Genomic DNA, 20,732 nt, shown 5'->3' with positions numbered 1-20,732 from the left:
GTGTACAATTCAATGAGTCTTGATAACTATAATAGAGAATATTTGTATCACCTCAGAAAATTCCATGTCAGCCACTTCCAGTAAATCCCAACCTCCATGAATATTCTCTTACACATCTTTTTGTGGACATATTTTCAATTCCTTTGAGTAAGTACCTAGGAGTAAAATTACTGAATGATACAGTAGTTGTATATTTAACTTCTTAAGATAATACCATATAGATGGTGCCATTTTATATTCCCACTAACACAGTATGATAGTTTTAGGTATTGCACGGTCTCACCAAGATTTGGTATGAAATGATATATTACTATGGTTTTAGTTTGCAATTCTCCGACAATGAATGACATTTGAGTATTCTTGTACATATCTTTTCTTTTGTGAAGTATCTGTTCTAGTATTTTATGAATTTTTAAATTTTTGTCTGGTTTTTAATTGTCGATTTGTAGGAGTTCTTTATGTATTCCCTATATAAGTCTTTTCTCAGAGATGTGCATTATATTTTTTCACAGTCTGTGGCTTATTGTTTTATTTTATTAATGGGTCTTTTAGATAAGCAGAAGTTTAGAAATTTTGACAAAGTCCAATTTATAAATTTCCCTTTTATGTTTAATGTTTTTGTCTCCTCATAAGAAATTGTTGCCAACCCATGGTCTCAAAGATATTCTCCTGTATTTTCTTCTAGAAACTTTCTAGTTTTAGATTCTAGGTTTAGATCTAAAAACTATCTCAATTAATTTCTGTGCGTGGTGAGGTGGGAGCTGAGGTTCCTATGGTTTTGATATGTTTATCCAGTTGTTCCAGTACTTTCATTAGCATAAAGTTATAATACTCCCTTATTTTCTTTTAGTATCATTTTAATGTCTATAGGATCAATAGTATTATTCTCTATTTCATTCCTGATATTGGTCATTTGTGCTTCTCTTTTTTTCTTGATCAGCTTTGCTAGTTTATAAATTTTATTTAATCTTTTCAAAGTAACTTCATCTTTTGTTAACTTCTATTTTCTATTTTATTGATTTTTGCTCTTTTAAAAAATTTGTATAAGTGAAATTTTTATATATGGCTTGATTTCTTCTTTTTTTAGAGCAATTTAAAGTAAAATCTTACATCATTGGTTTTATCTTTCTTTTATTAAAATATAATCATTTAATGTTTATTCCCTCTAAACACTGACTTAGCTGCATTCCACACATTTTGATATGTTATATGTTCACTATCATTTTTTTAAAATAGTTTCTAATTTTCCTTTTTTATTTCTCCTTTGACCCACAGTTCCTTTTGCAGTCTTCAAAGTATCTTACTGTTAAGTTCTACTTTAACTCCACTGTGTAAGAAAATAACTTGGTAAAATGTCAATCCTTTGAAATTTGACTTACTTTATGGCTCAGCATATTGTCTATCCTGATGAATATTCTATGTGTACTTGAAAAGAACATGTATTCTGAAGTTTTGGGGTGTAGCATTTTATAAATGTCCATTAGGTCAGACTGGTTGATAATGTTCAAATCTTCTATAGTCTTGACTTTTCATCTAGTTCTTCTATCAATTACTGAAACCATGATGTTCAAGTCTCTAACTGTGATTGTTGATTTGTTTATTTCTCTCCTTAGTTCTGTCAGTTTTTGCTTCATGTATTTTAAGACTATATTATTAACTGAATAAACATTTATGATTATTATGTCTTCCTATTGAATTGAGCATTTTATCATTATGGAATGCCTTTAAATTCTGGTAATACCCTTTGTGCAAAGTCCACATTTGCTTGGGTTAATATAGCCACACCATATTTCTTTTGCTTATAGTTTGCATGACTGTCTCTTCATTTTTATTCTCAATCTACTAGTCTTTTTATAGCTCTTATAGACTACATATGGTTGAATCTTGCTTTTTTTAATGCTATTTGGCAATATCTATCTTTTAATTGGTGCTGAGTTTATTTATATTTAATATTGATATAATTGAATTTAAGCTTACCATTTTTCTATTTGTTTTCTATTTGCCCTGTTTCCCTTTGTTTCTCCTTCCTTACACTATTTTGGGTTAATCACATTTTTAGAATATTCATTTTAATTCTGTATGGATTTAAACTCTACCTTTTTGTGTTGTTTAAGTTATTGCTCTAGGAATTAAACTATGCATTCTTAACTTACCATGGCCTTAGAGTGAATATTTTACTCCCTCATGTAAAATGTAAAAATCCAGCAACAGTAAAATTCCATAAATGCCCAGTTATATATTACATATGTGTGTATTATAAGTACCAAAATACAATGTTATAAACTTTGTTTTAAACAGTGAGCTCTTTTTTTTTTTAAATGGAAGAAAACATATTTTACATTTATCAACTTTTGTATAACTATTTCTGGTATTCTTTCTTGCTTCCAGTGATCTGAGTTTGTCCCTGTGATCATTTCCAATTAGCCTGAAAAGTTTTATTCAACGTATCTTTAGGAAGTCAGACATTACCTTCATTTCTGAAGGATAGTTTTGCTGGATGTAGAATTCTAGATGAGCCAAATTTATCATTCAGCACTTTAAAGACGTTCAGTTGTTTCTGTTGAAAAGCCAGTGATAATCTGCATCACTGTCCCTTTATGTGATGGCTTTTTCCTCTGACAGCTTTTCAGGATTTTCTCTTTATTGTTGGTTTTCAGAAACTTGGCTAAACTGGGCCTAGATGTGGGGTTTTTTGTACTTACCTTGCTGAGATGCTTGGATCTATAATTTGATGTTTTCTAACAAATTTGGGTGATTTTCCTCTATTTATTAATTTTTTTTCTCTTCCTCTCTCCTCTTCTTCTGGGAACCCAAGTAAATTATTTTTAGACTGATATTTTCCTACAGGACCCTAAAGTTCTTTTCACATACTTGTAAAACTTTTTTTTCTCTATTCTTCAGATTGGATAGTTTCTATTGATGTCTTTAAATTTCCTGACCCTTTTTACTACTCTTAAGCCTACCTGTTGAATTTTATTTTAAATGTTATATTTTTCAGTTCTAAAATTTCCATTTGGTTCATTTTTATAGTTTTCATATCTTGGCTGTAATTCCCAACATGTCTGCCCATTATTATTATCTTATTCTTTAAGTCCTTTTAAAATTTATAATAGCTGCATTAAAGTCTTTGTAGCATCTTGGTCATCTTTTGTCATTTACTATTTTATCACATTTTTTTTTCTTCATATGTCTAGTAATTTTTATTGTATACTGGACATTGTAAAGGATTCATTATAGACTCTGGTTTCTGTTATTTTCCTCTGAACAGTATTGAATTTTGTTCTAGTTGGCAATTATATTGCTGGCTGATCACCCTGAACTTGGAGAGACTTGGCTTGAGGCTTTGATGGGGTCTGTTTCAGTTTTGTCATTAGGCCTAGGGCAAATCCCTTAAATATGATATCTAGTCTTCATATGTAGGGTATGACTTTCTAGAGTTTAAGTAAAAATCTTGAAAAATTATGAAGCTCCTCAAAGCTTCATATTTGAAGCATGACTCAGATTCTACACTCTGTCTCCATGCAGTGGACAGAAGCTGAATCTCTGTTCTATTCTTTCAGCCTCCCAGCTGTAGTTTTCCATGGGGCAACTTGGAATCTCCCCTGCATGTGTGTAGTTCAGGGGTTAGCCAAGGATTTGAGAGGATGATATAAGTAGATTTGGGGACTACTCCCTCTATAGTCCCTCTTTCTGGGATTTTCACTCCTCAATTTCCAGTCACTATGATAGCTCCCAAAGTCCATTCTCCAAATCCTCAGGCCAATAAGACTATGACTTTCTGCTTGAGTTTTAGTTGTCTTGTACCAAGTGGACTCTAGAGCATCCTCAAGAAAATCCATAAACATATGGATCTTATCCAGTATGGTTCCTTACTTCAAGGATCAAACTCCCTCCGGTTTCTGCCTGCTTTTGTCTCTGTCCAATACATTTAAATAGCTGTCCTTTAATATTTTTGTCTAGACTTTATAACTGCTATCTGTAGGGAGGATAGTCTAGTACATGGTACTCCATTATGACCAGAACCAGAATACACACCCATAACTTTTTCATTTGATTTCATCCAAGTAAGAGCTGTCTTCTTTACTTGCAGCAAAGATTGCAGCAGTTTGAAATTTGGGATGAGCCTTTCATTTTTCAGTCAGTGGTTTCCACTGGTAGATCATCATTGCTTTACTAAAAGGTAGATGCTCCAAACAGAGAACCAAATGCTTGCCTTCCTTGAGACAAGCTCAAAAGAAATACCAAGTCTGCTTTTGCTTAATTTAGAATTTGTCATAGGGAGAAGCTGAGGACAATAGCCTTCTAAAACTCTTCAGCCTGAAAGATGGGAGTTTACTGTCCATGTGGCCTCTCCGTTTTACAAATAATCCTTTGAAAGCATCTCTATGACTGACCATTTATGTAAATAAGGGGAAGCCTTTGTTTTAATTCGTTTTACTGGGTATACTAGACAAATTAAGGGAAGGAGAGCCAGGTAAAAGAATTTAGTAAGCTGGGAAGTGCCGGGTGTTTCTTTTGTAGGATGTGGTTTAGAGATTCCTGGTTGGAATGGCCCATACCATAAGAGTTCCGGGTGGGTGCCATGCCACACAGGAGACAATTGTACCCTGCCCCTGGGAGTAAGCCAGAGAGCTAACAAATTCAGTGTGCATTGAAATGCTTCATCAACAGGCCTTCTGCAGGGCCTGCCCTCTCTGCTGGGTCACTGACCTTTATAAGTGCACAGTCATGGCCACCGCCTGACAGGCATGAAAAGAAGACAGACAATGGACGAGAAGGAGACATGCACAGAGGGGGGAAATGCACTCATTCAAGGGATTTACTGGTCAGAGATGTCATGTCCTATGTCCCAACTCCAGAATGCAAGTGATGGTGTTTAAACCGTGCACACCAGGCCAAAGAAGTATAAAAAAATGATTATTATTAACATAAAAATATCTCTGAAAATCATGATCAGTTTTGCAGCAGCAAAGAAAAATGTAGAAAGTTGTTCTTTGCTATAAAATTCTTTTACCAACTTCTAAAAGTTGTAGATCATTAAAATTGATTAGAGTGTCATACAGTCTGATTTCAAAGGCATTCCAGACTCCAAAGACAGCATCATACGGTGGCTTGCAAGTGGGAGAAAAAAAATGAATTTGGGTCCTGAGTTTGTCACAAAGTAGTTGTGTAACCTTTGGCGACTTGCTGCAAACCCTCGTTCTCCGTCTCTGTATTAAGTGCTCGTATAGTACAACGACCCTATTTCCCTAATATTTGAGGACATCTGTTTGTTACTGTCTTTTTGCATTCTCAGGCGATTTGTACAGCTTCCTGTTCAGGAAGTTTGAAAACCATGTTCACACAGTGGTTTTCAAAACAAGCTTCTGGACCCTAAATTTTTCCTCATTCAATAAGATGCCCTGGTAATATGTAGAATATGTAGAATACTACATATTAGAATTCCGTGTAGGCCTGTATTTATTTTTATGTTATTTTTTAAAGGAATCTACTACTAGGGGAAAAAGCATCTGAAAACCCATTCTCAAGGATGTTCTTTCTATCTCCAAAGGCCTGTAATTCCTGTAGTAAAAAAGGAATGCATAAATTTGTACCTTTTATTGATAAACATTTTTCAGGGACTTCTATCAGTGATAATAAATTACATGGCTCTATTATTCTTGGGCAAAATACTATTCTGATAGAAAAATGATGTATTATAGATCCATATGGAGAGAGACATGTTCTGAGAAGCCTGGTCTGGAATAGGAGCCCTGTCCTAGATTGCTTTTACACCCCTCCCCACTACAGAGACAGGTCCCATCGAGTGATTTTGTCAGCTAGTTCTGTCCATATTTCATGGTCTCTAAGTCTCACCACCCTCATCTGGTTACATTAGCCTAAGGACATCTCAAAAATGGCAAGATGCCTGGGCTTCCACCCCTAAGTGCCTCACAACCCACCTTGCGTCTTGGAGAACTTCTCTCGATGATCAGTGATTCAGGGAAAGTAATCTACTTTTAACACTAACTGAACCCAGACATAATTATGTGCATATGTCTGCAGAAAGAACAAGCATATGATGCATTTCAAAACCAAATACAAGTGATTTCTATTATTGATCATCAAGAAGTAATCTTTCTTACTACTCCCTTCTACAAATACATGGTAACTAAAGAGGTAAAGTGTGTGAGCAATCTGCAAGTGGGTTCCCAAATCCAAAGCACATAGCTGATACTTATAGTAGTTTTCACCCAAGAACCTACTCCCATATGAGGTAGTAATTCTTTATTCCCAATGTGCAAAAGTAAAGAAATTTAGTTCTGGAAAGGATGACGTCAAAGTTCATTTTAAGATGCAGGTAATCATCCTTCTCTGCTAAAGAGACTGAACCATCTATGACAGAACAGAACTGTCTGATTAAGAGTTAAGGTGAAAGCCTTGTTCATCTTCTGGAAGAAGAGGATGATGCTTCCTTGTTAGTCCCTAAGCCTGTGTGATTGGAATAACCGTTCCCGGGGCTTCATGAGAAATGCTGGAAGGGCAATCCTTGTCTTTAATATCTTTAGTCCCCAGATACAAAGGTGCTGGACCACCCTCTAGGAGCTTTTATTCTGTTGCATGAAGACTCTTGTAAGATTCATGTAACCTAAAATATCACAGTCATATACTGAATACTTTGCACAGTTAGGTTTTTTAGATACATTTTCCGTTTAGATACAATTTCTCCATTCCTTTTTTGATTTCTCTATTCCTAAAGATTTTCTTGCTGGGGCAGAGGGGGAGCCGCATTTAAATGTAATAGAGAGGACTCTTAGTATTCTGAGGGAAGTGAGTATGCTAACCCCACCCACGTCATCAGGAGAAGCTTCCTGTGTGAGGTGGGATTTAAGTCATATTAATTTGTCCCAGACCACACCAAAATTAAGCTGTTCACATCCAAAACATTCCATGAATTCAGTTGCGAGGAGGAATTTTTTCAGCCATGTTATGGATTCATATTTCTCTCCTCTCCCAAGAAGGTCTGGGTGTCCTTATAAGGGAGAACGCCCTGTTTCCCACAGTGTGGAGAGCTAAATAAATACTCTCTCACAGTCAATGCAGAGGTAACTTTTTTTTAATGGATTAGAAAAAAAAAAAAAAAAGGCAGTTCTGAGAGCCCATCACTGTTTCAGCATCCCCATTCAGAGAGGGGGCTTTTGTCTCTCTCTCAGTGGGAGCTGCCATTTTAATGGGGCCTCCAGCAGGGGCCCAGTTTGATGATGTGAAGTAGGTCTGGAAGAATCGAGGGATTTTTTTTTTAATTTAGATTTTGCTTAATTTAACTATCCCAGCTTTCAAATGAACTGAAATTTTAAAAATAAATACATGGTAAATGTCCCTCAAAAGCTGCTACCAGATAATTTCAACAATTTCTCATTTCTGAAGTTCTCTCACTTGAAAACCAACTCCTTGAAGTTCTGACAAGCATTAGGGCACCCCCCCCCTTCTGTTTGCAAAAATGAAAATCAAGAGAATTCATTCTTAAAAATAGGCCTACAGTATACACACGTCCTTGGACACAAGCATGCACTCCTAAGCGCTAGATGAAAGCATCTTCCAAAAATTGCTTTTAGCTGATTGGTGATGCCAAGTCAGAATTGGAATGGCTTTGTGGTAATTCTGGGGTTTCCCTCTGGCCTGAGTCAAGAGCACAGAGGTACGCTGAGTCCTCCCCCGCCCCATAGCCCCAGGCGTGCCAACGTTACACCCCGAGCCCTGGTCCCACAGGGTGGGGGTGGGGGGGCGGATTCCAACCGCCACAACACACTTTCTAGATAAAACTGTTGCTCTCGGTAACAAGGCCAGAACCTGTAGAGCCAAAGCGGCCCACAGGCGGCTTTCTGAACGCCTTGGCCTGGGACCTGCCCTCCTCCCCCCGCTCCCCACCCCGGCCCACGCCAAGACCTCAAGGCCACACACTGGCTGCTCCTGGCAGCTGTGCTCCCAGATGCCAACCGCTGGAATGTGTTTTATGTTCCTGAGCCTCTGCCTGGCTGGCCTCACTGGCTTCAGTGCTGGGCTACGGCAGCAGGAGGACTGGGATGAGATCAGTTTACAGATGGGCCTTTCACCCTCACAGGAACTGCCTGCCTGCACAGCTTCTGAGCAGGGGGCACACGTGAGCTCCTCTCTGGGGCTACAGGACCACGGTTCTCTTTGGCCTGAGTTTCTGTGGTACGTGGCTGACTGCATGGGCCTGCCGCACCATCCCAGTACCCGGGAGAGAGCGTGTGTGCGCACCTATGTGAGCTCATGTGTATACATACAGGGGCTCGTTCTTTGCAGAAATGAATGAATGGATGAATTAATGAATTTTTTTCAGTCCAGTTGACACACAATGTTACATCAACTTCCGCTGTACAACACAGCGACTCAACAGCTCTGCATTATGCTGTGCTCATCACAAGCGCAGCTGCATCTGTCACCATGAGACACTACTACAGAGTCGTATCATTAGCTCTATTCCCTATGCTGTGCCTTTTATTCCGGTGAATAATGAATTTTTAAAAAGAGGGTGGAAGAATGGACGCATTTCTGAAAAAAGCAGATATCTAGGAAAGTGCAACAGGCCCATATGTGTTTTTATAACCTACCTCTCCAAGACTGCATTCTTGGGGAATTCCCTCCCATAAAGATATCTTGCAGCCAAGCAACCCATAAACAAGAAAGCTCTCCTTGATGGGGTTGAAAGTGGGGAGAGAAAAACAAAAGAAGAAAAACTGTCCCTGTGAAATAATTTGAAATTCAGCTTTGCATGTTTCTCAGTAACTGAGTTCCCAGGAATTGGGGGATGAGAGTGGCAGGGGAAAAACCCATCGGTCTTAGTGCTGCACGTCTTAGAAGCAACCGTGACGTCTGGCTGAGGGTCTGCGGTACGTGTTTGTGTCACACACAAAGTTCTCACTCATCATATATAATAACATTTGCTCTCATGTCATTGCATCATGTCATCCATTGGCAAGTTGGTCCAAAGCTTCCCCTGCCTGCCAAGGTAGCCCTTTGGAATGTTAAAGTATGAGGCCTTCCACCAGCAAGAGCTTGGATGATGATAAAACAACCGTGTTACCTCTTTTTTTGCCTTTTCTACGCTTCCCATAGAAAATGACAGTGGCAGAGTCCGGACGCTAGGAAACAGCTGAGCGAGGGATGAAAAGTCAGGCACGGCAGTCCCAGTTTCACACGCAATGCACTTTTGGAGAAGACATGTAAAAGTGGACATCCACTCCTAACGTACAATCTTGCCAGTGGATATGCTCTAACTTTTAAAGGAATTTAAATTATAAATGTGTTACTTTCTTGTAAAAGAAAAAAAGAATACAGAAATGTTTAAAATAAAAAGTGCACATTTTACTCTCATTCCTTCTCCTCAGAAATGATCACTTACAAGTCTATGAGTATCGGGGCGCCTGGGTGGCTCAGTTGGTTAAGTGACTGCCTTCGGCTCAGGTCATGATCCTGGAGTCCCTGGATCGAGTCCCGCATCGGGCTCCCTGCTCGGCAGGGAGCCTGCTTCTGCCTCTGACCCTCCCCCCTCTCATGCTCTCTATCTCATTCTCTCTCTCAAATAAATAAAATCTTTAAAAAAAAAAAAAAACAAGTCTATGAGTATCCTTCCAGTCTTTTCATACATGAACATAAATGATGTACATGTATATGTGTGTTACATCTACATGTAAAGGGAAATAGATATGTAACGTATCTACATAGAGAGGATCTATTCTCTTTAATGGGATGTTGTTAAACATATTGTTCTGTCACTTCCTTCTTTTTACTCAAAAATGTATATCAGGGACAGCTTTTCTTATCAGTATATACGTTCTTAAATGGGTCTGTAATATTCCAGAATATCAGTGTACTGTGGTATAGTCCTTCTTATATTTATGGTTTTAAATTAAGTTATCCCAATTTTTTCAGTAATACAAAAAAATGCTGTCATAAACGTTCTTGCATATACATCACCAATTTTAAGCATAGCATATTTGGATGCCCTTGCTCTGTGCAAGCAAACTATCAGTTGAGCAGACAGAAACTACAAGAAGTGAATTATGGGTATTGCATCAGGTATAAATCTGCAAGCTGCAAAGCAATGAGTTGCCACTGGCTTGTAGAAACAGTAGACTCACTCAAAGTTGCATTTGGGTGTGAAATGTATTATTTTTCGTAGTGGTGAGACTCTTCGTTCTCACAATATCTTCATAAGATAACATACCTGTAGGTATGCAGAGCTCTTCTCCAACTTTATAACTAACGGAGATGTGGAATTGGCTCCCCCATATAACTCTGAAATAATGAGAAGAACAGGAATAGTCGTAGGGTTTTCTGCAGCTGAAAAGATCAGCATTTGCTACAACCTGCATCCGTATTTGTCTCCATTTCGCAAGGCCGGAAGTTGAAAATTACAATTTATTTTTCCTTCAGTTTGATATCCTCTCTATTCTACCTTCTTTTATTGTGTATTCTTCTTGAAGGTCCCTCACATCGTTATTAATTGGGTCTAGAGTCATTCCTTTATTCATTCAATGATTGATATACAACAGGATATAATAGAGCTCAATAATCTCCAGTATACCAGGAAAACGTTGTCACCATTCACCATCTGGGCCAATGGATCCTTTTTCTTCATTTATGTTTTTATACTTTTAAGTCATTTGCAAATAATATATGAAAATAAAGGGATAGTAAAAAACGGTTTTGTTTGAAATCTTAAGAATTTAAACATAGAAAATTCAAATTTATATTTCATATTTTTCTGCTTTTGAAACTATACATGCCCCAGATGGGTAGTATCTTTAAAATCCAATTAACTGTCCCATCACCTGTCATGCAGGAGCCTGGATCATTTCTATACTATAAATACTGATTTCGGATTTCAAATACCTCTGTAGTAGGTTTTAGCTTATCATTATTCCTGGTTTGTGTGGTGTTTGGCATTATCAAAATGCAGTACAGGTCTGGACATATATCTAAGGTAAAATTGGTCTATCACATTAGTTTCTGCACTGGATAGAAATGGAAATTAACAGGTTATTGTTTGCACATACTCGAAACCAAGTGTCATATATTTCTAGGACTCATCCAGAATCTTACCGTGTTGTGCAGTTTTAGTTTGTGTAGGAGTATGAATACAGAGTATTAAGTTTCAGCGAGCCTCCTACTGTAAGAAGTATCTGAACTCTAATGCCCACTCTTTTCCCAGTGAAGAGTCCTGATACCACTCTAGCTGCATTCCCAGTATAAATAAAAGTATTTATAGGGCCTTCGGGAGCCTACATTAGGCAGGTAACCATGTCCTGAAGGACTGAGTACAGGTCTCTCACTCATTCATTTGGAATTTCTCATAGGAATCAGAGTACCTTACTCCTTGCTGCTACACCAAAAGCTTTTTATTCTCTTTACTTGCTCTTTGCCCACCCTTCCCCTCTTTTTTTTTTTTTCTTCTTACAACCCAGGATTCACATCATAATGGATTTTATGGTTTTGCCATACAGAGGTGGTTCAAACTCCCTTTAAACCAGACTGATTGCTTCCATGGAATAACTTCATCCCCATCCTTTGCCGATTATAAATCATCAGAGAATAAACTCTAAGCCATTTTTAGATAAAAGGGAAAATGTAAACCGCCAGGATCGTTAGCCATAGAGACTTGTGTACCACCGCTTGGTTTGGTGAACAAAATCCTAGGCTGGAGGTGTAGGTGCTGGTTCTCCCACCTACGAGGCAGGTGACCTTGGGCCACTCTTAACCTCTCTAAGCCTCAGTTCCCTGTCAGTAAAATGAGCATAAAATCTACTTCACTGGATGATGTCAATGATTAAATGAGATTAAAAGAGAAAAGCTCTATAAATGTGCCTACCACAGTGCCCGGTCCACTGTGAAAGGGGCCGATAGTGTTTATGAAATCTAATTCCTTTTAAAAAACAATCTCATTTAGAGAATAATAAAGCTACACGTTGCACGAAAATGATTAGCCCTTCCAAAGCTCCAAGATTTTGATTTATAATAAAATATTTTGTTCTTATATAATACCATTTTAAGTGAAATATGGTGGTTTTATACAAAGTAACTGGTGAAGGTTTGAATAATTTTGTGAGTGTTTATGTAATTTCATTAGGTTTTTGTATATCCTAATTTAATAAGAGAAGGCAAAGGAGGTATACTCATTTGATTACTGAAGGAGAAGAGAATTTTTTCAATCAAGTTCTTACAAGCCAATTTTCATTATTCCAGAATATTCATTTTTATGGAATGACTCTTGTCCTCAGTCAGGTCATAAAGGTGTGTTTGACTGAATTTGAGACCCAGTTACTTTCGGGGAGCAGGGTGCAATCTTGAATCTCAATCAAGAGAGGATTTGAAATTAGGGTTGCTGGTATGTGATTATTTTCACCCTGTCAGAATGATATTTTACTTAGAATTCCAATTGTTCACTTAGTTTTTCTCCTTTAATCCATTATTCACCATCTTCCTTCCTAATTCCTCTAAAACTCTCTCCTCTGTCATCCCTACCAAATCATGAAATGAAGTGATTTGTGAGAGGAGGATGCTTGAGGTGTCCTTCACATACCGCACTATCACCGGTATTTGAAATCCCACTCTTCTCATGTTTTGGTTTGTTGATTCAGAGTTCCACGAGTACAGAAATTTTATCAGCTTCTAATACTACTGTACATATAGTGAGCACTTAACGCAGGACCTGATATAAAGCAGGTGCCCAATAAGAGTTTGTTGAATGAATGAGACACTTTTAAGTTTCTTACCATGATTTAATAATGCAAATACCTTCAGTAATAATAATATAATCTGCATATCCATCACTAGAACCTTAATGGACTCGAGGTATTTAGATGTATGTCCACTACATGGGGCGCCTGGGTGGCTCAGTTGGTTAAGCGACTGCCTTCGGCTCAGGTCATGATCCTGGAGTCCCTGGATCGAGTCCCGCATCAGGCTCCCTGCTCGGCAGGGAGTCTGCTTCTCCCTCTGACCCTCCTCCCTCTCATGCACTCTGTCTCTCATTCTCTGTCTCTCAAATAAATAAATAAATAAATAATCTTTAGATGTCCACTACATGCCACAACCATGCTAGTCCCCTCCGTACAATGCACTTAGCAGCTATGATAAGGAATCATTTTTTTCTGAGAGCAGGTATTATTCGGGAGGGAGGAAGAGGATGTGTCTAGGGACCCAGAGCATCTTGGGAGGGAGAATCATACAAGGGAAAGCTAATAATAATAATAATGGCTTTCATTTACTGAGTTCTAACTGTGGAATAGACATTATCCCATTTAACCTTTGTGCCAACACTATGAGGTTATTTCCATTTGACAGATAAAGAAACTGAGGTTTACAAATGTTAAGGAACTCCCCAAGGACATGCTGTTGATCTATGGCAAGGCTTAGCTTTGAAACAATTTTCTGACCCCAAAGCCTTGTCTCTGGTCACAATGTTCCTGGCCTTTAATTCTATGGGGTCAGAGGGCTCCCGGGATAGGGTGAGGTGGGGGTAGAAGCAAAGGGAGGTGTAAGCTGCTGGTGCCGCCAGACCAACCTCGTCTACATCATAAGGTTGTTTAGAATATGCTCCATTCAGGAGGGAAGATAATTAATATTCATAGAGTTTAATTATCCAGGCTTACTCTTTCTGAAAGTCACTTGGGACAACCCAGGATACTAGACAACATGCTCACCCTTGGAGGCTTATGACTGAACCTTGGGATTTGCGCGGGAAATAGCAAGGTCCTGAGATCTAGAACTATTTTAGCAAGTATGTATTAGCCATAATGTGAGAACCTTATATTCCCTACCACTGAAGTTGACTCAACTGCTTACCTCAGCTGCTTCCCAGTCTTCTGAGAAAGCAATGGCAAATTCTAGAAAGTTGCATGTGTTAGGGCAGTGAGCCCAAGGTGTCTCCTGCTGTCTACACAGATTCTGAGGCTTTAAACCAAGCCAGCGAATGCCTGCATATGGACGTAAACCCCAGCAGCAGAGAGGCCTGACTTGCCACACCGTGGGATAAGGCGTATCAGCTGTGTCTAATGAAGCAGTGAAACTGGAATTTGTCTGCATGAGGGTTTGTGTCTGAAGAACAGAGAGTGGGCTTTTGGAGGGAGAACACGAAGAAGAATGTGGTGTGAATCGCCGGTTCTAGTTCCTTACCTCAGCCCCGTCGACTCATATCTGAGCCCTGAGGAGGCAAAGCCTGAAGGAAGAGTTTTCCTGAGAAACTCTGTGAGGCTGGAGGTATGAGCCATACTGCTTGGGGCCCGGTGGCCAAGTAGGACAGTCAGGTAGGAAGAATACTCTCTCCATCTTGCGGGGTTAGAGACAGCAGCATTCTCTCCTTCACAGAGAGCTCAGGGCACTGCACCTGCCCTGGCGCATTAAGGACTGGCAGCTTGAAAAGCACTGAGGGACCTCTGTCCCAGACAAAGGCATCAGTGCCCACAGGTGCGCTGTGGCCTTGGCATGGTGGTACCATTCAATGCCTTCAAAGGTGTCTGAAACCAACAGAGAAGCTATAGAAATATCCCATGAAGATATTGGGTGTGAGTTCCCATTAGAAAGCCCCACAGCCTTCTGTGAATAAATTCCAAAGTTGCTGAAGAGTCTGTGTTGGGAGGTAGTTCAAAGAGCTAAATGCCTTGAATAATGACTTCAAATGGGACCCACAAAGGCTTGTGTTATCCAGAAAATGGAATTTTATGCTACTAAAAATAAGTTTTGAGAATCCCAGACCCACTCATAGAAAAATGGCCTGGAGCCTCTCACTTCCTTACCTTTCTTATCAACTCCTGTCCCCTTCTATCATCCCAGCCTTTCTTGTCCTGGGCTATCCATATCCGCTCTTCCCTGATGAAGGATGCACCGGGCTTCTCCCGATTTGATCTTTCCCTTTCTTGAACACTGTTGACTATGGATTACTCCATCCCTCCCCAGTGTTGGTCCCTCTCAGAAGGAGCCCCATTCCTCTGCCTCGCTTCGTCCTGCCTCTCACAAGGGGAATCAAGCATAGAGAGAGAAACTTTCCACACTAAGCTTTAGTGAAAGCAGACAGCAAGTAATTGAGACCCTCCACGTAAAAGCAAAAAAAACAGACATCTGTAGTTTACATGATACATGCTTCTGGGTTAAAGGACAGTATATTACAAACATAAATGACACTTTCAGAGAAGCATATTGTATATATTATAATTCTTAACATTGTAAAACAAGAATGTTAAAGTCCCCTAAAGAGAAAAGAGACCATCTGTTGGTTTGTGACGTGAAGCAGAGGGAACAGTATCTGAGAAGGGCTTAAGTTTCTATTCCTGATATTGTCACCAATTCAGTCATAACTTGAGTGGTCTGAGAAGGATGTTTTCAAATCCTCAGGTGACATGGTATTTAGGAAGCACCACAGAAATAATGGAGTACTTCAGAATTCACCCCAGTGATTGAGCATCAGTTGTGTTCCTGGCATACACATCATCCCATGTGTTGTCAAATGTCACCCTGTACCCTACCCAGGCAGAGAAATTATGAGAACCAAACTTTTTCCCTCCTAGTTTTTCCCTGATGTCGCTGTTTCCATTATTGTCTGGCACAAGATTATTTCAAAGCTTTTGCATCGCGTTCCGAGGTCTTCCAGTGGAAAGAATCAAATAAGGGAAGCCCATAATCTCACCCTCTCATCCAAAGGGACTTTGGCTCTATGATACAGACTACTTATGGCTGTCTTAAAGTGCAGCAGCCACCAGCTCTCCCATGGGCCCTCTCAATGAGAGCCCCGAGGGTCTGGGAATCTGCATTTTAACGTACTCCATGGGTATTCTGAAATTCGAAAACAACTGCCCCAGAATATCTTGTTTGCTATAAAAATATGAGACAATGCTCCACAAACACCATGTTCTTATGTTCTTCATATAATCTTAGAGGTTGAAATGAATAGAATGAGGATATTTGTTTTGTTTGTGAAGCTTTGTTTCTTTTTTAAGGAGTGAAAGATATGCGAATAGTTGGAGAGCAAAGCATGTATGACGAAGATCTAAGAAAATGAATTGTACATGTCCTCCAAAGGGGGATTAATACAGTAGGACCTACACATTTTTACAACCTGGATTAAGCCTGTTCTTATGGCATCATACAATTAGAATTTGTGAGAGAAGGATTACCTCACTGGGAAATCAAAGCAAAACAGCTTTCAAAATATCGTATGTCTTTTCTCACAGACATAATACACAAAAAAAACTAGGCAAATTCACCCAGTGGACACTGTTTATTACAACATACTTTCAGTAAAGCCTCTTTGGACTAGATCAGCTCATAGCAGCTTGACATGAATGCCCAAACATCGGAACAGCTGCTCTATAAGTAAAAGATCTTGTTACATTTTCATTAACCAACCAACTGTTCAGAATATCTCATCAGTGTGTCCCACAAACATACAAAATCCCACGAAACTATTCAAAATCTGCTAAATTCCAATGAACAAGAATGGATACTTCTCCAAAGATGGTTCACATTCAGTCACAATGCCCTTTCCAACTTACTTTGCTCAGGTTTACAGAATGAATTAGCTTGTTTGTTTGTTTGTTTGTTTCACCTCGGACTACAGCTAGCCTCAAAAGCTCTTTGAAGCTCCCTGTAATGGTCTGGCCTGTTCCTTGGTCCTAGGGGGCCTACCAGGCCTCAGAGTGGCATCTGATTTCTCCTGCACCAAATGGTCTCACCCTCCAGCTCCAAACCCAAAAGATTCAGGTTCTCTTGTAGAAGGTTCCCGGAAAGCTATGAGCTTCTCTCCCGGTAGCTATGACTACCCAGGTGACCCAATTTACCCCTGAGCTTCCCTGAGAAAGAGACTCTGAGGGCACTGACCATTAGCCAAGCCATATCTAGTAGTCCCTTCTTTCCTGCCTTTGGAAGGAATTGTAACCTAATGCGGAAATCCTTAACAAGGGCTTCGTGGATGGGCTTCGCTGATTTCATAAAATGCTTGAGATAGTGTGTGAAGATTTTTTGTGTAAACGTGCATATGCATTTCCCTAAGGAGGTCGTCTACAGCTTCCTACAGTTTCTCGAACGGGTTCGTGACATTAACAGTTATGACATTCACTTCCAAAGGTTGAATGCAATAGCACCAAGTTAGAACCTACCGCTTATGTTTATTGACTGACTTTATAGTCTGAGCACTCACTTCTTTGTGTTATGTGTACTACCCATGCACTGAGAAAAAAGTAAGCCGCTTGCCTTCTGTACCAGTCAAGAATTGGCTTTGCCTGCTAGTAACGCAGATCCTGTCACAGGGGCTTAAACAAATCAGGGATTTATTCTTTCTTGTAAAGGAAATCTGGGAAGGGAAACCCAGAGTCTTTATGCAACCACCGAGACACTATTAGAGACGCAGGCTTTCTGCCTTCCTGCTCTGGCATCCTCAGGACCTAGCTTGGTACTTTACAGTGACAAGAGAGCTGCCATCTGTCTGTTTTCCTAGATGTTCCACCAAATAAATTCACTTTACATCCTATTGGCCAGAACTCAGCAACAAGGGAGGTAGAGAAATAAAAGCTTCCTAGGCAACTTGCTTCGACCACACCCCCCAAAATCAGGTTTTGGTTACTAAGGAAGAAGAGGAAAACATGTTCAGTAGGCAACTAGCAGTCTTCTTTATCTTTTATGAGACAGATGTTAATGAAGTGCTTATTTTCTGCTGAGGTTTCTTTTTTGTAACACCTATCCATTCAGGAAGGCAGAAGCATGTCTATGAAATACCCTGTTCCACATGTTTGTGAATCTGTCTCTCTGCCTCTTAGTCTCCCTCACAAGCAGGCGCATGCTCACACCCACACATACAACGTACACACACACACACGTGCACAACACTGCGAAGGCACTTGAGGCTGATTCAAGAACTGCTGACAGAACCCAGCACCCACATTCACCTGCCCCAAGCTCACCTGCCCTCACACAGCCTTCCACCTGCTGCCACACACCACTGGAGGAAGGAGGGGAGACTCCCCTCCTCCTGCAGCTCCGTTTCTCTATCTTGGAGAATTCCTTTGCTTTTCCCCCCATACCATGGATGTGCTCAGCCTTTCCTTGGATCCACCTGAGCTTCATGAGTTGGGATCACTTTATTCAAAGCCAGTTCAGCCTATTTGTAGGATGGGATTGGAATCCCGAACTCTGGGTCTCTTTCCATATTCTGCCTCACTTAGTGGGATTTACATGGTGGACCAGATGGGTTGCTTTCCTGTCTTTTGTGAGAAAACACCCAGAACCCCATTTATCCTTCTTCCCCTCGAAGTCTTCTGATTTATTACCCAGAATGAGTTCTCAAGATGACATCAGCCAGTCCATAGGAGCAGGGTGCTTGTGGTCTCCAGGGGCCAGACGGGATAGGAGTGTTCTAAGGCCAAATATTTCTGCATCCTTGAGCAAATCACTGCTGCTCACTAAGCCCCCTGTTTCCTTGTAAGTAAAATGGCAGTGTTGGTATCTGCTCCACAAAGGTGGGGAGATGGAGCTCTTTCACCTGAAAGGTAGTATTTTCCATGAGTGGTTTCATCCTTATAGCTCCATCAGTGTGCAGAGAGCATCCCATATGAGTGCAGGCCCTGGGGCTGTGGAATTTGTCCCACAGAGTTTCACTTCCAGTCCTTGCAAGTGAGGGGGGCTTTGGCTTCTGCCGGGGAAACAGGGGAGAGGCCAGCTCCCAGTCCACTGGGCAAAGGACAGACCGTGTTCCGAGCTCCGTGGATGGTCTGACATGTCCTCTCAGGCCAAGAAACTAATGGCCGTTAGGATGAGCCCTGAGCACCCCGAGAGGTGCAGTTAGGGGAGGAAATGGTACCCCCTGGAAATGATGTGGTCATCCTCGGGACAGATGGGAACGGCTTTCATCCAGAATGGTTTCTCTATTTGGTTTTCCGCCTCGGGAACTGCATGTACAAGGGTAACGAATGCTGCATGGAAGGGGGCTCTTTAAAAACAATTAAACTGCAAGTCCGTAGATGCTGCCGGCTGAACAGTCTCTCTTCTCTCCCTGCCAGAGAATCCAAACCCTGTCTGACTTCCTGTGAAGCTAGTCAGGGCAGAACATCTTTTCTCCGGATCCTCTTCTCAGCAGAGGCCTCAGCAGTAAATCTTCAGAGGCCTCATTAGGCAAGTTCCTTTTTGAACTCCCTCCACCCCCCAGACCTCTCGAAACCACCACTGCCACTCCAGCATGTTATTATTTTTTCCTTCTAAGCTTGCATTTTCCTCGATCCTGGCACCTCGGCCTCCCCACACTGCTCTCGCTTTCCTTCACGGACTCTTCTCTAGCTGGAATCTCTCCAAAGGGTGTGTTCGTGCAATCAAAAACTTCCCTTTTTGTTTTATCGCATCACTGAACATACCAGATAAGGCCCAGCGGAGGGAGGGAGCGAGGGCGAGTGGGAGCGAGTGAGAGAGGGGGGTCTGGTTGGTTTGCACTGGGAAGGGGGGGCAGGTGCAGGGTGCACAGGAAGAAAGCAGAGGAAATCTTCACATCAGCTCTTAGGACCATGAGGGACAGCAGACAGACACATGGGTGTTGGTGTGGCCTCTCCCCACACGACCCCGGCCGCCTCTCAGGAAGCTGCACACTGGCCTTCAAACCTGCAGCCGACGACTGTCCACCACTTGAAAAGAGCCTGTAGAGCAAACCAGACACAAGATACAGTGAGACACAGACACCAGGGCATTCAATAGTTAATTTTTAGCAAACCCAAAATTGCATTTCCATCATGTGCAAGCAGTCAGCTGCTATTGTAGGTCACCGAGATACAACGCATTATTTCTACAGTTTGTGGAAAACATTAGGCAGCTGTAATAAAGTCAATGGTATTTCCTTCCTTACTGAAACATGACTTCAGTAAATCCCTGTTTAAATTTTTTCCCCTTTCTAAACATTTCTCTCCATCTGCACGATAAGTCAATAAAAGAAATTAAAAGTTAAAATGCCTAATGAAATTTTATCAGGCATGAAATGGCCTTTAAACCAGAGTTGCCACCCGGGCTTAGATGCATGAAAGCTGACCCGAACCTGAGGGGTTTATAAAAAGCAGGGGGAGGATAACTGCAAGTTTCAGTGGCCTTTATGTATTGCAGCCACTGAAAAAGAAAATCATTCCAGAGAGGCATTCCATGAAACCGAGACTCGTGGAACAGTTAAGATTTTTACAGGAGGTACATCATTTCTGTAAACCTCTGCGTTCTTTCAGGCCGCCATTCGGTTTTTCTTTATTCACATCTCTGCGCCCACATGCTTATTTTGAAATCAATCTTCATCTGTGTTCCTCTGTCATGAGCCCAGGAAGAGTGGCGGGAAGAAAGCCTGAGAACTTTTTTAAGAAGAAGAAACAGATGGGAAGGGTAGGGGACTTAATTCTTAACCTTCCTTGAGGAAGAGCCTTGGGATTTGCCAGGTAGGCTCAGGAAGGGTTTTAAATAAATGGGCACAGAGGGGGGAAAATCATTCTCCTTTGTATAAAATTGTTTATTTTGATAATTACTTATCCCCCCATACTTAGGACATAACAGACATCTCATTTTCATAGGAGTCTGAAAATAAAAGAAGCCATTTGATGGGTGTGAGGATGGTTCTCAGACTTATCAACTGAAAACATTAAACTTCTTTAAAAGTAAATCCCAGAGTCTTCCTTCATGCAAAACATCCCCTGAAGTCAAGGGGCATTCCGTCTAAGGAG

At 40.6% G+C, this 20,732-nt stretch overlaps 1 pseudogene; it reads left to right on the top strand.

Annotated features, from left to right (window-relative positions):
* The window catches only part of LOC118021277, a 58,434-nt pseudogene extending 41,285 nt beyond the window's left edge, over window positions 1-17,149 (top strand).
* The last annotated feature ends 3,583 nt before the right edge of the window (window positions 17,150-20,732 follow it).

The sequence above is a fragment of the Mirounga leonina genome, unplaced genomic scaffold (assembly GCF_011800145.1).
Source record: "Mirounga leonina isolate KUSES-001 unplaced genomic scaffold, KU_Mleo_1.0 Mir_174, whole genome shotgun sequence".
Classification (NCBI taxonomy): domain Eukaryota; kingdom Metazoa; phylum Chordata; class Mammalia; order Carnivora; family Phocidae; genus Mirounga; species Mirounga leonina.
Note: the sequence above shows the minus strand (reverse complement) of the source record. Positions and strands in the feature narration are given on the sequence as shown.